Raw genomic sequence first — 26,998 nt, 5'->3', positions numbered from 1 at the left:
AAGATAGAAAGGGAGAGAGAAAATTTCGAGGGACTGAAAAAGGAGATTACAGACCTACGGGCAATAGTGGATGAGATCAAAGTGATCCCAACATACAGACACATTTTGAGAAAAGGGACTGAAGACCCGAGAGAAAGAGAAAAGATCACAAAAAGTCCGGCTAGTAGGAGTAGATCTAGACTTCGTACAAGGTACTTAGTGAGCATAGAGTCAAAAGAATCAACTAACCCAACGGTGGTTCGCAAAGAAATACAACAAGGATTCGACATAGCAAATAAACCTATTCCAATCAGGCAGAATTGGACCACAAACAAAGGAAAACTTATAATTGAGACTCAATCTGACGAAGATATTGACAAAATTATTGAAGAATTCGGGAAAAGTGGAGACCTGAAAAGGAAATATACAATAAGTAGACCTAAAAAACGCAATCCCCAGTTAATTTTATACGGGGTAGACGAATCGGTGGAAGAGCAAAACGTGGCGGAGATTTTGAGACATAAGAATAATTTAGACCAAACGGCAGAACTAAACTTGAAATATAGATACCCAAATAGGGGCGGAAGAACGGATTATAATTGCATCTTGGAAGTAGACCCCTAGGACATTTAATTTCTTGACCGCAAAGAAAAGAATTTTCCTGGGTTGGGGCTCAGTAACCTGTAGAGAATACTTGAAATTGACTCAATGTTTCAATTGTTGGTCATACGGACACATTGGAAAACACTGTCAAAATCAAAAGCGATGTAGAAACTGTGGTGAGGGAGATCATGGGGTAAACGATTGTACGAAAGAAAAAAGCTGCAAGAACTGTGAGATTTCGAATACGAAATTCAAAACAAAATTTAATATTAAACATTCGGCTACAGACGCATTGTGTAAAACATATGAAAAAGAGTTCAAGAAACTACAGGAGAGGATTAATTATATATTTGAAAAATAAAATGGCCCTGAAATTGGGTCATTTGAACACTAACCATTGCAAACAGGCTTCGGAGGTATTGTCTAGAGACATTTTAAAAAACAAATTGGATGTGGTCAGTGTTAATGACCCTTACGTTGTAAACAATAAACTAATGGGATACTCAATGGACTTGGTTATTGCAGCACACGATGAAAACCCAAGGTCAGCTATAATAATTAGACTCTCAGGATTAAGACCAATGCTATTACAAACAACAAGAAATATGGTTATTGTTAAAATCATGCTTGGAAATTGTGAAATTATTATTATTTCGATCTATTGTGAACCCTCAGTTCCATTGGACGGCTATTTAAATGACTTACAGTTATTTTATGAAAGACACAGAAACGAAAAAATTATACTGTGTGGGGACTTTAATGCGAAATCACGGGCGTGGAGCCCAAGAGGTACAGATGCCAGGGGTTTACAAATGTTGGACCATATTAATGAAAATGATCTAGTTCTTATTAACGATTCGAACACCAATCCAACATTTAACTCCACTACTGGAATCAGCTGGATTGATCTTGTGTTAGTAAGGAACTTGGATGAGAGGAAAATCTTGAATTGGCAAGTCAGTGATAGAGAAACGATGAGTGACCATGCGTTGATTTTGTTTCAATTGTCATTCGATCTACCAAGAACCATGCGAAGAAAAAATGTAAGAATTGACGACTTGGACATTTTGAGATTTAGGTCCGAAATCACAAAAATTATCTACGAAAACGGAATAGAAGAACTAGGACCCCATAATATAGACCAATACTTGAAACGTATTCAAGATAGAATATACAACTCAGCTGTATATAGTAAGAGAAAGTCTGAAAGAAAGACTAGGGATGCGTATTGGTGGAATCCAACTCTGAATACAAGAAGAAAATATATAAGAGCTCTAAGAAGGAGATTTCAGAGAGAACAAAGAGTGGACTGAAAATGAATTACAGAAGAGAAAAAAAATTGTATAAGAGAATGATAGTTGAAACTAAAAGAAAATCATTAAGAGAATTCTTGGAAAAAATCACAGTCAAGGATGCATTTGGCATCCCATATAGGATAGCAAAAGAGAAACTTAGTCGATACACTGTGGCAGTTGGAATTTTTGATGAAAGCAACAACTTGACTGAGAGTTATAACGAAACCATTCAAGTACTTAATAGATATTATTTGAAAGAAGTAAACTATAGACAAGGAGATATAGAGCCGTTACAATTAACGGAAGGAGAGCACCAGCATATCATAACAAAAACGGAACTGAGAGGTATAATGAACGAGATTAAACCAAAGAAAGCACCAGGTACAGATGGACTGACTATAGAAATATTAAGTGAACTTTATAATTGTGATGAAAACTGGTTTCGAGGAATCTTAAACATTTGCGTGGAAGCAAATAAATTTCCAGAAGTGTGGAAAATTGCAAGGATAGCATATATCCCCAAAGAGAGAAAGGACTTGATGAGAGTAGACGGATACCGTCCAATCAGTTTGCTCCCACTGTGGGGAAAAATCCTGGACAAAGTCATAACACAAAGATTGGTCTGCTACTTAGAGTCTAACAACAAAATTAGTAATAGGCAATATGGCTTCCGCAGAGGAAAAGGAGCTATTCATGCTCTTCATAATATATTGGCGACCATAAAACAAAACATGGAACAGCATATGTATACCTGTCTTTTAAGTCTTGACGTCAAGAATGCGTTTGGATCAGTGAGACTAGAGGGAGTCAAACAACTTCTAATAAAAAACGAAATACCAGGCCCACTGCTGAACCAAATATTGGATTTTTTGAGTTACAGAACTATAATAGCAGGTGACACAGAGGGAAGAAAACATTATAACGTGGGAGTCCCCCAGAGATCGTCCATGGGACCTATTATATGATTACTCATAATAAATGAGCTATTGGAAATTCCTCTACACCAGCGCGAAAATATCCAAGCTTTTGCAGATGATATTGTCATCACACTGCAGTCAACCAACTATACTAATTTTGAGTATTACTCTTCCAACATTCTGGAACAAGTTAACTCTTGGACTGAGAAATATGGTTTAACGTTGAGTTACCACAAATGCCAATATATGATCCTTAAACATGGCAAGGAAGTAGATCGATATCCACCGATCAGAATTAATGGACACTCAATTACACACTCGAAAAATATTAAATATTTAGGAATTAGGCTTGATTATAATGCATGCTTTACTGGCCATCTAAATGAGGTCAAGGAAAAAATCTTCAATTTCATGCAAAAACTTCGCCAGAATAACAAGGGCAACTTGGGGACTGACCCCATCGATTGTGAAAGAGATTTATCTTGGATGTACAGAGCGAAAGATTTTATATGGATCAGAAATATGGTATAATAACCAACTACAATATATTAAAGACAAACTAGAACAGATTCAACGAGTGGCCCTTAAAATCGTGACGAAATGTTACAAGTCGGTATCTAATCACACAATTCAAGTATTATCGGGGTGCATTCCGCTGTACTTGAAAGCAGACATCCAGAAGAAAATATTCGATCTGAAAGTACTGAGAAGAAATATTACCATTGGTCAATTACAGATAGAAGCAATAATGTATACAGAGAGGTAGAGGATTTCTCTAACCCTTGGGAGAGAAAAGCACTATCCTGCGATAAGAAAGAAACTGATGGAAAAAGTGGTCCATATATATACCGATGGATCAAAGACGGATGCTGGCATAGGATCAGCATATGTAATCTTTAATGGAAATTACTTGATACACAGCGAAGAACTGAAATTAAGTGACAACGCCACAGTTAATATGGCAGAGCTGACTGCAATAAGGTATGCCATCAACAAAGCGAGAACAATGAACATTTCGGAACTGGACTTGTATAGTGATTGCATGTCGGCTCTTCAGGCACTAGGCTCATCCAAAAATAAGGACCAGATGGTAAAAGAAATTAGAGAATCCACAAATGAGATTCAACTGAAGCTACATTGGGTTAAGGCCCACGTAGGCAATCCAAGAAACGAACAGGTGGACAAAATGGCAAAGAGAGCTACTGCAAAAACTCAAGTAGACGTTTCAGTGCACTACTCATTGCTTCAAATAAAAACATTATTGAAACAGGAAAGCATCAGACTTTGGCAAAGGATTTGGGACAGCTCGACAAAAGGAAGAGTTACATATGCCTTGTTCCCGAAAGTCACGACTAGAAGGATTAAGGGGAATTTCTATTTGAACCAGATTTTCACTGAACATGGCGCCCTTGGTTATTACCAAGAGTGGTACCATCATAAAGACAATTCTTGCATATTTTGTGGTGAACGTGAAGCAAGAAGAAGACATTATATACACTGCTGGCCACCGTAAATGCAACACCCTGAAGGAAGCATGCAAATAATATGAAATTTACAACATGCATTAGCGGAGGTGAGATATGCAAATGATTAGAATTTCAGCGCAGACGCACATCACGCGCGCCTGTGGTGCCACTTCAAAGCGCTATTTAAGGCTTGGAGATTTCGACGATTTGAAGTACGGCAATTGTGTTTTTCTTGTGGTTTTTTCAAAAAAACGATCAATTATGCCTCGTAGAAAACAGCGATCATCTTTTGATCAAGTATCCGAGTTCGACAGAGGAAGGATAGTGGCCTACCGAGATTGTGGATTATCTTTCAGGGAAATCGGTAGTCGTGTTGGACGAAACCAAACAACTGTAATGCGGATATGTGATCGTTGGATGCAGGAGGGTACGACGGACCGACGTGTTCGATCGCATCCACCTCAGTGCACAACTTCACGTGATGACAGGCGTATTGTGCGTATGGCAGTGACGGATCGCTCAGCCACATCACGAACCATAGCACACCACATTCAGTCTGTACCGCATCATCCAGTGTCTGCGCGTACCATTCGACGCCGTTTACAGCAGAGTGGTCTGTCCGCAAGACGTCCATTGCTTCGTCTACCCTTGACGCAGAACCACAGACGTCTCCTCCGCCAATGGTGCGATGAAAGAAGGATGTGGATGGCACAATGGAATGAAATTGTCTTTACTGACGAGTCACGCTTCTGTCTGCAACACCACGATGGTCGGATTCGAGTCTGGAGACACCGTGGAGAGAGGATGCTGAACAGCTGCGTTATGCACCGCCACACTGGTCCTGCACCGGGTATTATGGTATGGGGCGGTATTGGATATCACTTTCGCACTCCTCTAGTACGCATTGCCGGTACTTTAAAAAGCCAGCGCTACATCTCCGAGGTGTTGGAGCCAGTTGTCCTTCCTTACCTTCAGGGCTTGCCCACAGCCATATTTCAACAGGATAATGCGCGACCACACGTGGCACGCATTGTCAAAAGGTTCTTCGTCAATCGCCAGATTGAATTCCCTGGCCAGCTCGCTCTCCGGATCTTTCGCCGATAGAAAACATGTGGTCCATGGTTGCTCAACGATTGACCCAGATTACATCCCCAGCTGCCACACCAGATCAACTTTGGCAACGCGTGGAAGCTGCTTGGTCTGCTGTACCTCAAGAACACATCCAAAGTCTCTTTGAAACAATGCCGAGGCGTGTGGCAGCGGTGATCTCCAACAATGGCGGCTACTCTGGCTACTGATTTTGGCAGGAACCACACTTCACAGAAGTCTATAAATTTAATCATTTGATGCTTGGGCAACATGTGATCTACAAAATAAATATTGTTGCGATATCTCTGGTCTTTCTTGGTGTTGCAATTTGGGTGGCCAGCAGTGTATATGAGTGTTGCTATTGGAGAGAAGAGAGAAGTAAGGCAATTGCTCGAGAGAAAATGCACTTAGACATATTATCCCTATTGAGAAATAAAGCAGCATTTGAATTCTGCATAAAAGTAATGAAAAGCTCTCTGGAGAAATTGTTAGAATATTAACGTTCGGTAAAAACATTAGAGTTAAATGAGGACCTTAAGAAATGTATTACGTGAATTTTAGTGCAAGTTATATAAATTGGTGGTATGTAACATGGACATATGTAAACGATATATTTTGGTATAAGGAAAAGTGAAGAGAGGGGGATTTTTAATTTCTTATTTACTTTTTGATTTGTGAGAATACAAGAACTGGAGTGTTTGTATTACAATTGATGTCCCTGCAGAATTAATGTCAGAAGAATATATATATGTGCGTGTGTGTATGTATATGTATGTGTATTTATATATACAATCGATTTGTTATCTATAAGAAGTAATTACTGCTAGAGAAGAGGAGGGAGAGGGTTTCCTCTCTCTCTCTCTCTCTTTTTTTTTTTTTTTTTTAAGTTAGTTAGCCTGCAAGTTGCCGCTAGTTCTTGAACTGTGTTTTTTTTTCTCTTTAGTGGTAATCCAAAAGTTTTGGGCGATATTGCTATGTTATTAATATGATATTTTTATAAAGTGTGTTATTGTTGGGATGTACTATTGTAACATATCCCTTTTGTTCCTAAAATTGAGCGATTGGTCTGTAAATTTCTCGAGTGTGAGAAATAGAAGGATTCCTAGCCTTGTTTTACGAATTCTGAATTGTAAATGGACTTTCGTTTTAACGTGACAGGTTTTTTGTTACGAAATGGGTAATATTTAGTACAGAGATTGTTGGATTCATGCCGTCAACGAAGAACCCGAATCATTAAACGACTGCGCCCTGCTTAGCATGGTTCACCCCATTGTACATACATGACTTTGTATTTTATAATGTATATGTGTGTGTATAGATATATATGTACATTTTTCAGATAAAGTGATATAGGGAAGGAAGAAGACAAGCTGGAGGTGGGAGAACTGGGCAGGGGCGGCGAAATGAAGAAGAGCGGATGGTAGCAAAAATAACTGATCTGAATCGAACCAATTTTTGGGAAATTTCGAACGGTCGTACCTCAACAGTAAACTTTCTCCCGATCAAAAAGAATCTCTTCGGTATTTAATTTCTTCTTCAGTTTCGCGGCCAATCTAAAAACCACTTCTTCACCCTTTGAGAAATCTGAGATCTCTGCCATTCGAGAACTTAAAAGAAACAACAATATTTTCATCACTCAAGCTGAAAAAGGTGGCCAAATTGTTGTACTTGATAAATCCATGTATCAAGAGTCGGTTGAAAAATTAATTAACGATGGACCATATTTTATCTGTCTCAATAAGGATCCAGCTCCTACCCTTCTAAAATTGGTTCAAAAGAAAATCAATCAGTCTCCCATTCTACATTCTTCGACCAAGAAACGCATCTTTCCATCCGCCGCAAGCTGAGGGAGACTTTATGCTCTTCCAAAAATACACAAACCTTCATTTTCAGTAAGACCTATAATTTCATGCATTGGATCACCTACGCATCAACTTGCTAAATTCCTCGTTGAACTTTTGTCCCCTCTTTGCAAAAAGCATCGTTTCACAATAAAGAATTCCTCAGAATTCGTTTCCATCATCCGCATCATTCAACCAGATAACGTTACATTGATTTGCTTCGATATCAAATCCGTGTTTACTAACATTCCTATCAGCGGTGCAATTTCTTTCCTGAAACAACGTCTGCGAGAATTCCACTTCTCCTCGATTGAAATCGATGAAATATGTCAACTCACCCAACTTTGTGTATCGCACAATTATTTCTCAGTGTTTGGAAAGTTTTACCGCCAAACAGAAGGTCTTGCCATGGGGAAGGTCAACCCACTCTCGCCTATCCTCTGTGACATATATATGGATTTTTTCGAAACAAAGCTTTTGGAAACCCGCCACTTCAAACTTTGGATCAGGTATGTTGATGACACATTCAATTTAGTTGATGAGACTGATGTTAATGTCACTAAGTTATTCAATTTTATGAATTCTATTGACCCACATATTGAATTCACCTATGAAATGGAAAAAAATAATATGCTGCCTTTTCTCGACGTGCTCATTAAGAAGACAGACACTGAATTTCATACATCTGTGTACCGTAAGCCATTCGCTATCTCCATGCCACCTCATGCAAAATCCTTTCATCCTCCCAATCAGAAACTTTCGGCATTTTCTTCTTTTGTTCATCGAGCACTAAAACTTTGCAGTGATTCAGCCTCCCTCCAGAATGAACTCAATATCCTTCGTGACATCGCTTCTAATCGTGGTTTTTCACCTTTTTTCATCGACAAGATCCTCAAAAAATTGACCCAAACATGCACCACGAACCTACTCCCAGCTGACTCAAAACAGTTTTCTAATACCGTTGTTCTTCCATTCGTTTCTTCAAGTTTCATGATCTCTTCTATCTTAAAGAAATTTGACTTCCATACAATATTCCAGCCAACAAATATACTCACCTTTTCCCATCTGAAAGATCCTATCTCAACCTCCAAAGAATCTGGTATCTACTTCATTCCATGCAAGAATTGCGAAAATGTATATATTGGCCAAACTAGGAGAAATCTAAATATTCGAGTTCTCGAACACCGAAAGCATGTTGAGAAGGGACGGACGGATAGTTCGGCTATTGCCCAACACTGTTGGCAACGTTCACATTATTTTGATTTTGATAAAGCGTTTGTTTTTAAAAAAGCAACACACAATTCTGAATTGAATTTTCTCGAGGGATACTTCATCAGAACATGCCAGAATTTCCTCGTTAATGATGGAAGAAACACGCCACCTATTTCGTCAGCTTGGACAGGCTTTATTAACCTCAGTCGTCACAAAACTTTCATCACTTTGCAACAGATGGCTCCCCAATTCGCATCCAAAGACCACTCGGACGCAGCAAATACAAAGGCGAACTCTTCGGACGACCAGACATAAACATCACCCCTCCACGACTGATTCGTGTGAATTCTGACCACGAGGTCCTGATGACGGCTCTCCATTGAAGAGCCGAAACGCGTCGACCATTCGACCAATTGAATTTATTTGTCTTGAAAACGCGGCAATTTTTGTATAAATAAAAACCAGGCAAAGTTTCTAATTTTTGTGATAAAATTTAGTTAGTTGTAAATTTACTTTAATGACAAAGAAAAACGTGCTAAATTCATGTCCAATTTTTTGAAACTTCAAAAATATAGCCAGTCATCATATACACAGTCATCATATACAAAAAAAATTGTGCGATTTAGGCACGAATTGTAAGTGGTCAAAAATGGGTCAACTTTTGGGTTGTCTTTCTTCAACTTTGAATTAATTTCAAAATTAATTTTCAAAATAATTTAATTACCTGAAAATTTTTATTAGTATATACAGTAAAACCTCTCTTTTGCGGACACTGATAGGACTAAAAAATTCGTCCGTGAAAGAGGGGTGACCGTTAATCAGGGGTTTGAAATAAATACTTTTATATATTATACAACTGTAAATTATTATTTGGCCGTAAAAGAGGGGGGATGGCCGCATCTGAGGGGTGTCCGTTAAGAGGGGTTTTACTGCAATGCAGCTTATGAGCACGAATTTGCATGATAATCGTAGCCAACTTCAGCTTGGCGAAAATAATTTAGCCAATCCCGAGATGCCACGTGACATTAAAAAATAAAAAACCCCGGTTGCTAACAGCAGTGTATGTTTCACGTGAAATTCCACGGTTGCTGATAAGATCAACCGCAACAGCGGAACCGTAGTGTCCAGTTAGGCTGCCGGCACACTACGGCGCCCTCACGCGTTCCAATAATAAGCGTAGCTGCGGCTTCAGATTGGCTTACTGCTACCAAAAGGGGGGGGGGAGGGACTACTTTGCGAACTCAGCAAAGTTGTTCGTGGAACCAAGGCCATCTTAAAGCCACCCATATTCGCGTGACCCTGGGCTTCTTGTTCACATAGGGCCTACATGACCAGATGTAGTATAATGGTTTAGAGCAGACATCTTCAACCTGTTGCTCGCGAGCACTACGGTGCTACCTGAAGCAACTGGAGTTCTCGAAGCTCCTGTCCAATAATTACTTGCTAAGTAGTTATATAATGGGGGTGCAAACCCCATGTTATGTCTATGGGAGCCGCATGAAGAGCCGCCCGCTCCCCCTCCCCTTTCCCACCCACCGAGCTGCTGATATCGTCGTTAAAGTCTTATCGAGGGGTCATCGTGAACTTTACCCGAGCTTCTTTTCTTATCTTCATGTGTTTCTTGTGGTGTCCGGAGTCACCGTGGAATTAAGATGAAACGAGTCAGCAAATATAAAATGAGCTCGTTCTCGTCATTTGATAATCAAATGGAGAAAATTTATTGTGATCCACGAAGGTCGGGTAGCTTCGGTGGTACTGATGCATTGTTCAGGGCATTGAAAGGAACTGTGTCGAGAGAGAAGATAAGACAATGGCTCGAAGGGGAAAAATCTTATACACTACACAAACAAAGGAGGAAAAAATTCCCCCGAAACAGAATTATGGTGGGAGCGATAGACCAACAATTTCAAGCGGACTTAGTGGACATGAAGAATCTCTCGCAGTTCAATGACGGGCATCCTTATATTTTGACTTGCATAGATGTGTTATCGAAATACGCGTTCGCAGTTCCACTCAAAGACAAGACAGGAAGGGGCGTGGTAGCTGCGTTTGAGAAACTATTTGCAGAAAGGAAGCCATTGCTTCTGCAGACAGATAAAGGCAAGGAGTTCATGAACAATAGTTTTCAAAAGTTTCTGAAAGAGAGAGGAGTGAAATTTTTCACCACTGAAAACGATGACATCAAAGCGGCGATAGCCGAAAGATTCAACCGCACATTAAAATCAAAAATGTGGAAGTATTTCTCACCGCATAACACATACAGATATATCGATATTTTACAAGATCTGGTGCACAGTTACAACAACACATTTCACAGCAGTATAAAACTTAGCCCTACCGAAGTGAATAAAGATAATGAAAAACAAGTATGGAATAATCTGTATGGGAAACAAAGAGAAAAAGTGAAACAGAAATTTCAAGTGGGTGATCACGTGCGCATCAGTAGAACCAAACATCCTTTTGAGAAAGGCTACGAGTCCAATTTTTCACATGAGATATTTGTGGTGAATGAGTATGTGAAAAGACCGATACCTGTTTATAAGTTGAAGGACCTGATGGGCGATGAGATAAAAGGTACTTTTTACGCTGAAGAAATGGTTAAAACAATACCAGAAGATTTTTTTCCTATCGAAAAAGTGTTGAGAAAGAGGAAGAAAAATGGTAAACAGAGCATCTTGTGAAATGGAAACATTATCCCGAAAAGTTCACCTCGTGGGTGGTACTATAAATATTGGTCTCTCCTTGCAGTCTTCAACATTCACAATGTCATCGTTTTACCTAACGTTACCCAGTGATGCGTCCAGGGATTTTTTCCCAGACAATACCCTGTCCAACTTCATCACTAAGCTTCCCAGCTCACTAGACTTCGACTCTGACATGGAAGTTGCATTATCCGATTTATTTATCCCCATTCTTTCCATAATATAACGGAAGAGACAAACAGCTTTGAATTCGACGTCGGCAATGGAGTGCTAAAAAAGGGTAAAATACCTTGCGGCTTTTATGAGAATACGTTAGATCTGATTAAAGCGATATCGCATAACTTTCAAGACAAGATCTCAATCACGTTCAACAGAGTAACCAAAAAGGTTAAAGTGAATCTGAAGAAGAGCTCCAGATTGATTCTACCCAGCGGCATAGCAGAGAACTTAGGCTTTTTTCCCGGCGAAATAAAAAATACGGGGGATCTTGCAATTGAAGGACCTTTCACGGTGGACCCGAAACTCGATTTTCACTTGATGTATGTCTATTGCGACATAGCCGAAGCTCAAATAGTTGGAAACATGCGCCGCTGCTGAGGATCGTGAAGACCAGCGGACAAGACGGGGATATGGTTAACGTCACTTTCGAGAGGGGTCATTATGTCCCACTAGCTCGAAAGAATTTTGAAACTGTTCACGTGTATATAAAGACACACACGGGAAGGTATTTTCTATTTGAAAAGGGGAAACTACTGGTGAAGTTGCATTTTCGCTTACGGCATCTGTGAAGAATGGCGTACGAACCTTACCACTGCTGTGTGATTACCGTCGCAGATTATTACGTAAACCAATCAGGTCGAGGACTTGCATATTACCAGGGAATACCCCTCCAACGAGGTTACGGTTTTGGTTCCGTGTTCAGTTCATTGTTTAGGTCTGCTATTCCTTTCTTGAAAAGAGGAGCCACAGCGATCGGAAAACAGTTTCTGAGATCAGGAGTGGATTTCGCGAACGATGTCGTTCAAGGTCGAGATGTGAAAACAGCAGCGTCCGAGAGAGCAAAAGTAGCTAGTCGTGTGCTGACAGACAAAGCCTCAACAAAGGTAAAGAAGATGCTTGGAGGACATAAAAGGAAGCGTATGACGAAAAAGATAATCAGTCGCAAGAGAGCAAGGAAAGCGTCGACACCCGATATTTTCATCTGAAAATGGCCTTGATTATGACAAATTCACCTGAATGTTTGAAAAGCGAAACGGACATATTTAACTTACCGCCCACAGAAATTTCGATCGAGGGAGGGGAATGGATAGAATTTCTTCCTCTTTCCAGCATTAAAGATGGTGGTGGTCCACTGGAGTTCAACGTTACCGGAAGCACTGAAGATTACATAGATTTATCATCAACACAGTTGTACCTCAAAGTCAGAGTTTCTAAACAGGATGGCAAACCACTAACTGATAAAGATCCGGTTTTCCCGGTGAATCTTCTCCTACATTCACTGTTTTCGCAGGTCGATGTCTCGCTGAATGGGAGGAACATCACAAATTCCTCACACACATATCCATACAGAGAAACGTTGCTGAATTACGGAAAGGATGCTAAAGACGGTCCACTCACAATGGAGGGGTTTTTCAAAGACAGCGCAGGTTTCATGGCGGATCCCGAAAAAAACGATGGCATGAAAAAGCGAGGTACATACATAGCAAAAAGCCGATCCTACGATCTGATCGGTCGACTTCACTGCTCTATATTTTATCAACAGAGGTTATTACTCAACTTGGTTGACATGAAAGTCGACTAGTGCGTTCGAAAGCCGCTTTCTGTCTCATCGCCGCAGCTACAGATCACGATATTTTGATAGAGCACGCGAGTCTTTACGTTCGTAAAGTAAAATTAAATCCAGCCGTTTTGATCGGACATGCACGTGCAATAGAAAAGAATACCGCCAAGTATCCCGTCAACAAAGTTCACTGCAAAGTGTACTCAGTTGCCCAAGGGTCGATGTCTTTCGTCCAAGATAACGTGTATTTGGGTGCAATGCCCCGCGGAGTGATCATCGGCTTGGTAGATAACGACGCATTCAACAGTACGTACAGGAGCAACCCCTTTGACTTTAAACACTACGACCTCAATTTCATTTCAGTGTATGTGGATGGCCGCCCAGTTCCACACAAACCTCTGGAGCCCAACTTTCAAACCGGGAACATCGTCAGAGCTTACAACAACCTCTTCAGACCAGAGGAGGATCATGGCATAGATATAACACGTGAAGAATTTCAAAACGGTTACACTCTGTTTTGTTTTTCATTGCTTCCGGATCAGAGCGACTGCGGACACTTACACTTGGTCAGACAGGGTAATTTAAGCGTGGAATTGAAGTTTGCTAATGCTCTACCCAAAACCATATCGGTAATAATATACGGTGAATTTCAAAGTCTAATCGAGATAACGAAATCCAGGAGTGTGCTCTGCGATTTTTCAAGCTAATGGATTATGATCAGATTCGAAGAGCCCTAGGCACGAACCCGAGGCTGTATTCAGAGATGTTTACGCCAGCGATACGATACCTGCAAGAGTTCGGAAGTATCCGGCAGCTTTGATCGTGAACGTGGACACATACGTAGAACCTGGAACACATTGGCTAGCTATATATCTGCATGATAACATGACGGCAGAGTTTTTCGATTCTTTCGGGAGACCACCCTCGGCCTTCTAAAAGGGAAACATTGTGGAATTTCTCAAGAGATACCCCCGACTTGTCTACAATGATGTTGCGCTACAGTCAGTGACAACTAAAGTTTGTGGACACTACGTCATCTATTATGTATATTGTAAATGTTTCGGCGAAAGCATGAATTCCATTGTATCTCGTTTCAATGTGAGAAACGATTTACGTGTTTATAATTTTGTAAGAAAAAAATTTTACGTCAAATAAAAATGAGATGCGAATTACTTTTTTGTCATGGAACCGTTAACGTTGCATCACCCTTTCACGGCTATTTGCTCGGGAGCTAGTGGCTCAGGGAAAACATTTTTCTTGAAGAGTTTACTCGAACACCGTGACAAGCTTATCAAACCACTGCCGAAGCAGGTGATATGGTTCTACGGAGAATCTCAACCATTGCACGGAGAAATCGAAGATGTAGAATTTCGAGATGATAGTGATTTTGAGGAAGTCAGAGATGCCCTACTCATTTTTGACGATCTCATGTCCGAGTTATCAGGTGATGAAAAGTTGAGCAAACTCTTCACCAAGTATAGTCATCATAGGAACTTATCAGTGATTTTCATCACTCAGAATTTTTTTCACAAAGGGTTACGTGAAATAACGTTGAATGCACATTACATATTCTTGTTCAGAAATAGAAGGGATCTGAATCAAATTACAAATCTCGGGAGGCAGCTTTATCCCACGAAATTGAAATTCTTCCAACAATCTTACGAAGATTCGACGAAGGAACCGTATTCTTATCTCCTCATCGACCTGAAACAAGAAACGCCTGAGAAAATGCGTCTACGTTCAGGTGTTCTTCCTACGCAAACGCAATACGTCTACCAACCTCGAAAGTGAGAATGAATAAAATATTTGAGTCTCACACAGAAGCACTCATTCAACGATATGTTTAGGAGAAAGCAACAAGTGTTGAAACTGTTGTGCGGCTGCCCTCAAAACAAACGCAAAGAATTACTTAAGAAACTTCCTAATTCAGATATAAAAACCATTTGCGAATGTGCCCTAAATTTGCTGAAAGGAAATATACCTATATCACTCAAACAAAAAACAAAACTTCGCAGGCATAAAACCTCTCTTCGGAATTTGGCAGCGAAGAAAGTGCCCTTGTATAAAAAGAGAAAAATACTAATGCAAAAAGGAGGATTTTTGCAAGTTCTATTACCTGCGGCAATCGGTTTGATATCGAGTTTGATTGGCGAGTGAAATGGAATTCATTAAAAAAATGATTCTCGTACCCGAAGAAAAATTCAACCGACATGCCATCGAGAAATCACAGCTATCTGTGCTGGATCAGGAGATGAAGAATATTTTGAACAGCAAATTACCCGATGCCCAATAATCACACACGTGATTCCTTGTGAAAAACTAATACAGAAAACTGTTTTCCGTTTTAGGATCCGACGAATATTTAATGAGTTATGATGCTTTGAATTTTTGTGACGTACAATTTTTCTAACGGTCAGTTATGCTCCAAACACCCAAAAAAAGTAACTTTTTCCGCCAGCAGTGGGTTGTCACTTCTTGAAAATGTACTGAAATATTCAATCCCATTAGAAGCCCAGTCGGCCTTTTTCTTTCACGATTGGCGCTTTTCACTCAATGTAGTGTAATAGTATAACCTTGTTGTTACGTTTAGCTTACGTGTTAGTTTCATCCATTATATTGGCAAATTTATCACCAGATTTGTAAAGCGTAAATGAGATCTACTTGAAAAAATTTTTTAACCAAATCAATACTTTTTTGCCAAAATGTGGTAATTTGTTCTCTTTCACTATGAAGTCAAATTTTCTGAAGGAATGTGTCTGAAGGAGGCGTGTGTTTATAAGGGGGCAGTTGCTCCCGGGGATCCACTTCACATAGGCGGACTTCAGGATGTCGCCGCAGTAGGAACTACTAATTTTGCCGTCTTTTTGCTCTTATACGTGTGTTGTGTATTTTGTTTCTTAATTTTTTTCCGAAAAATCATGCTTACATCCCCCTTCCCCCAGCTCTCAATTTTCGAAATGAAAGCCATGTCTTTACTGTCTGTTGTTCTAAATATGGTTTCGAGTAGGGGCCTACTGTTTCATACACACATTCATAACATTAATGAGATGCCGTAAAAATTGTTAGGTGTCATCGTGACAATTTGTAACTGTGATCGATTTCATTCATTATGCTTGTTGCGTTACTCAAGCTGTGTTGCAGAATTACAATCGAAAGCTGTGATGCAACATGTAAATCTTCCAAAACTTCTGAATCGGAAATGGAAACAAACATCTCGTCTTAAAATTGTTGGAGATACTTTACTCATTTAAGGGGTTTCATGACCCCTGAAGTCGATTTTTCAAACATGATTTAGAAAAACATTTCATTCAATTGTGAAAATCAAATGCCAAAAACATCGTGGGAATCGGGTTAATTTGTTTTTTTTTCCAAAATAAAATTAAAAATTAATGGATTGCAGTTTAAACGTAAACAAGAAAAAACGCTTTGAACGCGATTTTCACAAATTGCAGTTTTTGAGCTCATCTCCGTTTAAAAGATATGAAAATACCTACTACACCAAAAATTCTGAAATTTTGTAAAAATATTATTACGGAATGATGATGAACCTCGAACTTCGATGTCTGATCATCCAGTTAGAATTTTATGAAGTTTGAAAAACGGTATAAATTTCAAAAATCGTAGAATTCAGTATTTGTTTTAAAAAATACTTGGGTTAATTTCTAAAGTTGAGGTTCAACACGTGGCGAGTAACATATTTGAGCAAAATTTCAGAATTTTTATTATTTTTTTTTTATGTTACAGATGCATTCAAAAACTCTGCAATCTTGGAAAATCGTAAAAATTAACAACCGCGTGGAAAGTGCACACATACATACAACAAAAGAGGAAAAAAAAACTGGTTTACTTTTTCGATTTCTTGTATCATTGTTCAGTTTAAAAAAACGCCAAGTTTGGTGTTCGTTCGGTGAATTTGGCAGGATTTTGAAGCGACGTCATCAATTTTTAAAACGTTATAACTCACTAATTATGCGTCAAATCAAAAAACGGAAAACACTTTTCCGTATTAGTTTTTCACAAGGAATCACGTGTGTAATTATTGGGCGGTCGATAGTTACCGCCCTGTATATAGGGTATAAAGGTATATCCTATATAAAAGGAGGAGGGTATATCTCCTATTAACCTATGTTATATAGGAGGTCGTGATCCAGGACGATGTGACGGGAGGGGCGAATTGTGTAAGTTCGTTTCATCGTCCCATATTTTACAGGACAGCCTTTATTGTCCATTTTATTTGGCTCTTGGTAGGGGTGGTAACCTCATTTATACAACTTTCATATTTATTCTTCATCTGACTTCGGTCGCAATTGGTTTCTATACTAAATTTTAATGTTAAAATGCCCTATATATTATAAATTAATTTCTAACATTTTTATACTGTAAAAGTGAACACCTGTTCAGTGGTTCTGAGTAATCACCAATGATCTCGATAGAGAAAGTTTGATTGAATTTCACTATATTTCAACACTTTTGCATGCGACTATTCATAATTCCCGAATAAAAATGGAAAGTTTCATATAAATATGGAAAAATTTATAACCTCTTTTCTTCTCGTTATTATAGCAATTAATAATTTTCACACGTAAATGATGTGTGCACTACACATAAGTTGTATGGGCAGCGGTATACTGCGCTTTTTTGGCACGCTCATCTCCGGGGACCCTCCGTCTCTAGGTATTTACTGAGATATAGTATGATATGAACTCCGTGGACCCCCCGTCTCTGTGTTTATCCCCACTTTCGGTATCTCGAACGAAATCTCTCTCTTATCTCGAGTTTTTGTCTTCAACTATTACTTTTTATTTCATTCACTAGAAATTTCTTATATATTTCTAATAAAAGCTACTGTTCGTGGGGGGGGGGGGGGATTTTCTTTGTGATGCCGCTTTTCTTTTACTTCCGTTGATGATACTTTCCACTAGTGTACAAATTATGCTGCTTCGCTCTGGGGCTATGCCCATTTACGACACTAGGTGGCGCCAGTGTCGTTTCTCGGTTTTCGCGCGTTTTTTTCACCGACTTCCTTTTTAGCCGGATTTCGCACCTTTTGAACCAGACTTCCTATCGCCTGGGAAGATGTCCGATATATTTTCAAAATTGCGGTTGGTATCGACCAATTTTATTCATTTGGAAAAGAAACTATTTCATGTCAGGATTCGAACCCATGACAGCTGATAAAACCCCGATCTCCAGCCTGATGTGCTAACCAATGAACCACACAAACTTACTAAACCACCACCTTATCATCGTATATAAAAAAATACGTAGCTCTATTTTTGATGCGATCAGTGGTTCTTAACCGGGGGGCCACATGGCCCCAGTTGGGCCCTAGGATATTCCAGGGGGGCCATGGATGAAAATCTCACAAAAGGGGAGCCACGGCTACTGATACGGAGGCCACGAAGAAGTTTGAGAAATTAAATTTTTTTTAATCACTAACTAAAAAAATTTAATTGCCCGTTACGACAGCAGCTGAAAAAATCATTTCATTTCGTTAAATCTTGGAATTTTATGTGAACGTAAAGTTGTCTTGTTTCTCTTGCATTTTTCATCATAAATTAAGAATTTTCCCTTATATATTGTGTTTGTATGTATTTTTTCTGTGTTTATTTTTTATTTTACATCAGTAATTTTGTCTTGTGTTTTTTTATTATTTTTTTTTAATTTTATAAATATTTTATTTATCCCTTAATAACAATGTAATTTTTTTAATCGTCGGTACAGGCATTTTTCTCTAGATGGTATATATGTTTCCCATAATTCAATTTTTTCTGTATGTATAAAAATAATAAATTTAATTTCATTTGAAATAGCATATGTTAAAATTAGTAAAAGATAGTAAATTGAATGAGAGAAAACAGCTGAGAATTCGTTCATCTCGAGAAATTGAATATGTCGGAATTAAAGATTGGAAACCAAAAACTGATTTTGGAAAGCATTCACCGTGAGAACTTTTATGAAAGAAACAATGGATTCACACTGAATAGTTAGGGAGGAATAATGTGTTCAGTTGGTCATTCTAAGCGTGACCTTTGAAAGTAATAAGTGTCACTCACGTAGGTCACGATATAACATGCGATTTAGAAACAGTAAAAAAGGACTTTCATTTTGAAGTCTTGCTGGCTAAAAATTCCTTGTGGATTATTTTTTTTTTTAATCATTTATATGAGTTTTAACATTTTTATCATTTTTATGAGTTTTATCATTTTTATGAGTTTTAACATTTTTATCATTTTTATGAGTTTTATCATTTTTATGAGTTTTATCATTTTTATGAGTTTTATCATTTTTAGCATTTTTATGAGTTTTAACATTTTTAGCATTTTTATGAGTTTTAACATTTTTATGAGTTTTAACATTTTTATCATTTTTATGAGTTTTAAAATTTTTTCATGTTATTTATCCCTTTTTTTTATAAAAGTATTATTATTTTATTGAATGCACACATGCTTCTGAGAAAATTGGTGAGAGAAAGAATAAAAGTTAAAATGTCATGTCCACTCTTTAGTTGACACCAGTCATATCGGATACAGTAGTTTATTTTTAGCCTTTTCTTAATCTCATCACTATTCGAAAAAACATGCCTCTCGTGGTAACAATGTCTGCTAAGGAACGTAAAATTCATGAAAAAAACTCGAATAAACATACAGATATAATATTTTATAGTACGTAAGCCGGAGTAACTTCCCGGATTGATAATAGAAATCTTTTCAGCAGAAATGTAAGAAACATTGATATTTCATAAAACGGCAGGAAATGAATATTTTCTTAAGTTATGAAAATTTTATTCATTGAAACATGTCAGAGACACGGTTTTCATACCCAATTCAACGTAAATACAGTTTAACATTAGAAAGACCACGTCGATTTTTCATAATGAAGCATATTAATTGCTGAAATCCCGCTAGCATTTGTCACTTCCAGTGGAGATCGTGATAAGTACAGAGTTATGCAAGACGTGCCAAAGGATAGCTCTGTGACGGCCCAGAGAAAATTTTTTAGCCGTGAAGAGACCGGGAAAGCCTTGATCGGGATCATCGTTGTGTCCGTGATTATAATTATCACTTTATCTAGCCTTGCATTGAATGTGTACGACGACCCCAGCTTCAAATTTAGAGGAAACTGTTCTCGTTCCCAACCTCTTGGTGATGGTGTTTATTTCACGAAATGTAATACAATTTATGTCATTCGTGTTTTTGTTAATAACACACCGACGATAAAAGGAATTAATTTAAATTCCAGACAAATGTATAAACTTATCGAGCACGCAATCGATATCTTGATGTGAATAAATAATCGAACTGAATAAATTTGTAGTCTGTCTCATTTTTTGAACTACGCGTGAAGGTTATTCACATAACATTTTAATTAATATATATATATAAAATCATTTAAGAAATGTAAAATCTTCAAACGACAAAATAAACAATTTTAAGTAAATAAAAATCGAATGATTACAAATAAAATAACAAAGATAATGAAAAAACGATATATAGATGAATAGTAACGATAAAAACATAAAGAAAATAAAATGTTGACACAAAGATAATAAAAATCAAATAGATAAACGATGAAACATTAAAAAATAAAATTTTGAATCATTGAAAAATAAACGAAATGAAAATAATATGATGACACTAAGATAATAAAATCAAATAGATAAAATAAAGAAAAAATTAAATTTTCGAATATAAGTTTGAATAATTAAATAGAGAATAAGTTGGATAAAGCAAAATAAATTTTTAAGTGTTTGAAGTGAATAAAAAAATAAAATTGTTAAAATAAAAGCATGAATAAAGTGATATAATGAAAAACTAAAAGTAGGTTTAAATTTAAAAAATAATATCAATGAAAATAACAAAGATAGTGAAAAAACGATATAGATGAAATAATAACGATAAAAAATAAAGAAATGAAAATAAAATGTTGACACATAGATAATAACGATGAAATATTAAAAAATAAAATTTTGAATGATTAAAAAATAAACGAAATGAAAAAGATATTAAAATAAAGAAAATATCAAAATTTTTGAATAAAAGTTTGAATAAAGTAAAACATATAGAATAAGTTGGATAAATAAAATAAAGTGAAATTAATACATTTTTAAGTATTTGAAGTGAATAAAAAAATAAAATAAAAGTGATAAAATAAAATAAATGCTATGAATAAAGTGACAATGAAAAACTAAAAAACGTTCAGTGTCGCCCTCCAATTTTTTTTTATTATTATTATATTAAAATATCCCTCTGGTTGGATGAAACGATAACAAAACGGAATGCCACCATATAGTGAAGGGTGAAAATCATTAAGTATTGTTGGTGAAATCAGAATACGAGTGTTATTGTTATATGTCTGATTGAATAAAACGATAACAAAGCAAGATGACAACATTCACATGTCGATGCATGTAAATCAAATAAAAACGAGACAAATTAATCATGAATCAATGAGGTAATTAAAAGATTGTTTACGTTAGAGGTGTTGCGAAAGGTCCGTGGAATTCGAGAGGTGTATGTGTCACAATAACATTGACGGTATCGGGAAGCCGTGTCAATCAGATAAATTAATTTGTGTATCTGTTTCAAATTAAAGAGACAACAAATTAAAAACGTTTAGTGTCGCCCTCTTTTTTTTGGATTTAAAAAATTATACCTGAAATAACGAGGCTGATCACGTGACCAGCATAGAACATCGATTTAACAAAAAAAGGAAAATAATAATAATTAGACTGGAAAATAATTTTTATGGGGAGCGAATTATCTCTAAGTTGAAAACAAAATAATTAGATCCTATGTCACATTAAAAATAGAGCTACGTATTTTTTTTTTATATACGATAGCAAGCCTATTTGGTTCAGACATGAAATCGACATCTTCAGAAATCGGGAACAAAATATCCTATCGCAGTGGTTCTCAACCTTTTTTTGTCCGTGGCCCCCTTTCACCCATTTCTCATTCCTGTGGTCCCCCCTTGCGAACATGAATAATTTTCTACTCCCCCTTCCTCCCCCCCCGTTTTCCCATTAGAAGGTAGTTATTCAAAAATTGTCTGAAGTATAAATGTTTGAATTTAATTTGAATAATTTTTAATTTATGAAAATAATGAAAAAGCAAAACAAATATAATAGAATACAGTAAAAAATAGAATCAATTATTTTCAATCAATGTAACAATGCAACTCTGCGCTTGAAGACGGCACAATGTCATCAAGTTACTGTACTGGATGAAATTTGTATTATTTCCAAATTAGTTTTTTTGTGTGTAAATGGTTATGGTTTCATTGAGAAATGTCAGTTGCAGCTTCCAAAATAGAATAAATTAGCGATAGCATTCATAGAAAAATAGCATTCTCATAATGATAAACATCACAAAAAGTGGTAGCATGCAGTTATATTAATTTCATTCTCTTCATGCGGATAAAAGTAGTAATGAGGAAGTAACCACACAAATGAATCACAATTGAAAAGTTCAACCTTCCACATCGTTTTCAACAATAATACATGTATCAAGGATATAGGTTTATGTTGTAGCCCTACTATGAATTAAAAAAAATGAACTAAAATATGTGTGAAATTTTTTTGAATAATTGTTTGAACCATTCATTCCGGCTAAACCATGTACGCAGTGACAAAGCTGTTCATGTGAATATAATAATGATTCATCATCAGGATTTCGAGCCCATCGGAAAATATAAATAATCAGATTTTCAAATACGAAAATTATCAGTTTGTTGACTTCAATTTCGATACGGTGAAAATCTGATATTTCATTGGATGACAAGCTACCTTCAAGTGGCTTTTTGGTTCATAATGTGGCCGCTCTCTCGCAGGTGGACGAAGCAACGTGCGAGTTGGCTTAAACACAGAACAATATTTCACATAAGAGTCCGTACTATATTTAATATACAGGACGCATAGGTAACGGGGCATATGACATTTTACAGGCGAACCTTGGTCCTAGATACATACTTCCAGTTGGAAAAAGTACCCAAATAATGTGTAGTACTCAGATATTTGATTCATGTTGCCAGGGGTTGCATAGTTATTAAAATAAAAATGTTAACTTTTTATACGGACACCCTGTGCTCCAAAACCCAATTGGAAAGTTGTTTCCTGGCCTACAACAAAAAAATTCAACGTGTCTAAGTTCAAATTTTCACTGAGATATTCGATTAACAGCATTGAATGAGGGGAAACCATTTTACCCGCATTTAATGCTGTTTTTCCCAAATTTCCTCAATTTTTCGAATTCGCATATCTCGGTGAATATTGCACTTAGAAACGTGAAATTATTTTAGTTGGCATCGGGAAAGACAGAGCAAGAACTTCTTAATTATGTTCTTTGGCACACGGGGACGGTATAAAAATTTTGTTTTACTTTATAACTGTACAACCCCTTACAACATGAATGACATATCTGAGTTGTGTGTGGACACGTGATTTGGATACTTTTTCTTTTCTAGTTGGGTATGTCTCTAAGACTAACGGCCCGCCAGTAAAGTGCCATACGCCCTGTTACCCATGAGCCTGCATATACACGTAAAAAAATAGTTTGGGACGAAATAAAGTCGACTCTCGTTTTAACGAATACGTTATAACGGGAAAAAATATCGTTTTAACGAAAACTTTTCTAATCCCCGGACAAGTTTACATAGGAACAATATAAAAATCTGGAATTCCTTTGTAACGAAATTTCGTTATTACGAAGTGATTTCTCCGGTATCTTGGAGTTCATTATAATGAGGTTTGACTGTATCCCCCCCCCCACCCAAAGAAAAATCTGACATTTTTGCACTGAAGTAATTAAAATTCGGCAATTTGATCGGAATACAGTCCTTTTTATAATGATTATGTCCTTTTTACATTTATAAATTTAGGAAGGAAACAAAAGGAAGAAAGGGTGGGGAGAAAAAAAGAAAAATAACCAAGAGGGGCTCGGTTGTGCGTAAATGTCACGAAATTGTACTTGTGCGCAAGAGGATTCGCGCCTCACTCTCAGTTTTATGACAAAATTTGACATTTATTAGATGTTTGACTACGGTCACGATTAATCTCTATATATAGCTTTCAATATTAAAATATTTCATTTATACGAAGAACAATTTCAATTATTTGACATTTTCATTTTGATTCGAACTCTCCAAATCTTTGGCATTTAGACATCATTTCAAACGATCAAATCCAAGCAGTTTTTGCAGATTGTGAAAACGCGTCGCTGAATTGGTTTTGCATGCGTATTATCAACACTAAAAACCATAAATTTTAGGTTGACAGATACAAAGAGATGAATTCAGCCGGTTACGGACATTTCAAAGTTAAGACTTACGTGAGAACTTATTGCACTTTTCTGAGAAATCAGCAGACGCAGTGAGTCTTAAACGAATTTAAATTGCTTTAAATGTGGTCATACGCCCTTAAAGATTTTTTTTTCTAATGTCCACAACATTGTTCTTGCAGGATAGGAAAATTACATTGAAATTATTTGGGATGTTGCAGTCCAGTAGTAGGCGCCTATCGACATTTCGTACTGATGAATGTCTGATCAACTTGTAAAAATTGAGATTATATATATTATATCTTAACAAGGCTATGACCACAGTGTCAAGGGACGCTGTTTAGAGCGCATGGACGCTAGTGTTCATCTTCGGATGAAATCAAGAACTTTCGGAAGATTATGATGTAGATTTTATAGTTGATATTTTTTCCTCCGTATATTATGATCCGTCCATTGACGAACATTGATTATGTGTGAATTTATATGTGCAATCTATATGTAATATTTTTATTTATTATCCTGAAGATATCTAATAAAATTTCCAGACATATCCATCCTCCGGGAAAGCTTCGATATCTCAATGAGATGGGAAGCTGGGTGTGTTTGGTCTTCAAAGGTCAAAGGCCAGTACTAGGCCAGCAGCAGGCTTAAGTAGTAGGTCAGATAATTAATAGGAATCATTGCAGTATCGATTAAAAAACTTTAAAGGTGTAGTGTCAATCTTAGAGGAAGTCCCAATACATTCAATCTTCTTGGATTGCATACAGACACCAATCAGCAAACCAAATGACGTTAAGACCGTCTTAAATATGTTTAAAATTACGTTTTTCCTGTTAAATTGAAAGGAATGGCATATGAACACTTGCGATTGAAACAACAGTAATTTTATGCAATTACAGTTTCTTGAGTTATACAGCAATGTAGTTTTAAAAAATTAAATTTCGCGGGTATTTTTTCTCATGTATGATTTGGTCTCTTGGAGTTCGTTATAACTGAATTCGACTTTATTTGTTTTCAGCAGAAACAATGAATTGGCATCCCCTCAAAATTCATAAAAAATACCCCAGAGCAATCATTCTTTATTCAATTTTTAGCGAAGCAGCATAATTTGTACACTAGTGGAAAGTATCATCAACGGAAGTAAAAGAAAAGCGGCATCACAAAGAAAATCCCCCCCCCCCCACGAACAGTAGCTTTTATTAGAAATATATAAGAAATTTCTAGTGAATGAAATAAAAAGTAATAGTTGAAGACAAAAACTCGAGATAAGAGAGAGATTTCATTCGAGATACCGAAAGTGGGGATAAACACAGAGACGGAGGGTCCACGGAGTCCATATCATACTATATCTCAGTAAATACCTAGAGGCGGAGGGTCCCCGGAGATGGAGCGTGCCAAAAAAGCGCGGTATACCGCTGCCCATACTACTCACATATTTTGCAATAAAAATTGAATCAAATTAAATTAAGTGTGAAGAAGATAGAAACATATCTATAAAAACCTTTATCAGTCTTGTAAAATGTTGGCCTTTTTCACACCTGAATGAATGTACGCCAGGGGCTCTGCCACTGGACTTATCCCGTTGCTGAGATCTCTTCCAGCCCAGCTTCGTGGCAGAGTCTGGAACAAAGTGAGTGCACCTAACAATCTGAGTGTGTAGCTAGTGTTGTGCTTGATATTTCAGTGCTGCCATCTATACTTCAAATTGTGAGTGAAGTGTAATGATTGAATATTTTTTACGTTGTAGGCCGGTTGCTCTCTGTGGCGAGACTTTTTAACGGGGAGATCGGGGACCGGGTGGGGTTCGAACCCGGATCCTCGCGATGCGAGTCCGTCACTATGACCACTCGACTACCACAGCAGCCCTTCTTCACACCTATAAATGTGCAAACAAAACAAACATTGCCATTCGGAATCATCATCCTGGACAAGAGTTATGTTCACTTAATCAAATAATTAATTGAAAGATTATCATATTTGCCAATATGAACTTGGAATCATACATAATCATTGATGATTATTATAAATTGAGGCATCTTTCACACCAACGTACGCGTTATTTTGGAAACGACTATCAAGCTCTGACATTTCGAGTTTCTTGGTCAGATACTTATTTTAATTCAATGCTCCCCATATATGTAGTTTGTCATTATTTGGTCCTTTCTTTTTGATTTTTATCGTGCTCTTTTCTTTTTTTTCCTTCTTCCCCTCTCCGCGCAATGTTAATGCAACCAGCCTTTTGTGGATGTAAATAAATGAATCTCCAGCTGCGAATAGATATCGGTACAGTGAGTACCTGGCTTTTTTGTGTAGGTGTATCGGATAATCCCGCATTTTACGGGACAGAAAAATTTTCATTTTCACAATATTATTCGTCTCCCCTCTCTGGACCCGCGCTTGCCCTGGGAAGGGATTGCAGAGCTCACAGTTCATAATTGAGTGACCGCTTTGTTTATGAGAGAAACGGCATTTTTATTTCCCCTCACTTTTATCTAAATTTAAGAATAGAATGTTTATTTTTTACCCGACTGTTTTTTTACAAAACCTTTTACATATATGTACGAGCAGTAGCGTGAACAGAATTCTTTCGGGGGGGGGGGGGTCACCTTTTCTTCCCTCCAAACGAGGGTTTGTTTTTTACTGCAAAAAAAAATATTAACTGGTGCGTCCGAAACTCCAAGTATTTCTATCATGGAATTGTTTCTGAAAAAGAAATGAAAAGTCAATAAACGAACAGAATTCTGAGTGCAAGTTCCTTTCTACCAGTTTTTGCAGTCAATGAAGAGACTCGTTCTTACCGCCTTTGAATGTGCCGTATTGCAAATACCATAGGGGAAA

At 37.2% G+C, this 26,998-nt stretch overlaps 1 protein-coding gene across 5 annotated transcripts in view; it reads right to left on the bottom strand.

The window, feature by feature from the left end:
* sev (receptor protein-tyrosine kinase sevenless) overlaps positions 1–26,998 on the bottom strand; it is a 1,896,734-nt gene that overhangs the window by 292,973 nt on the left and 1,576,763 nt on the right. The window lies entirely within an intron of this gene.

The sequence above is a fragment of the Pholcus phalangioides genome, unplaced genomic scaffold, assembly GCF_987345545.1.
Source record: "Pholcus phalangioides strain wild (caught in Gottingen) unplaced genomic scaffold, Ppha-v1.0 ptg000011l_1, whole genome shotgun sequence".
Classification (NCBI taxonomy): domain Eukaryota; kingdom Metazoa; phylum Arthropoda; class Arachnida; order Araneae; family Pholcidae; genus Pholcus; species Pholcus phalangioides.
The sequence above is the reverse complement of the archived record's forward strand: the minus strand, read 5'-3'. Positions and strand labels throughout refer to the sequence as shown.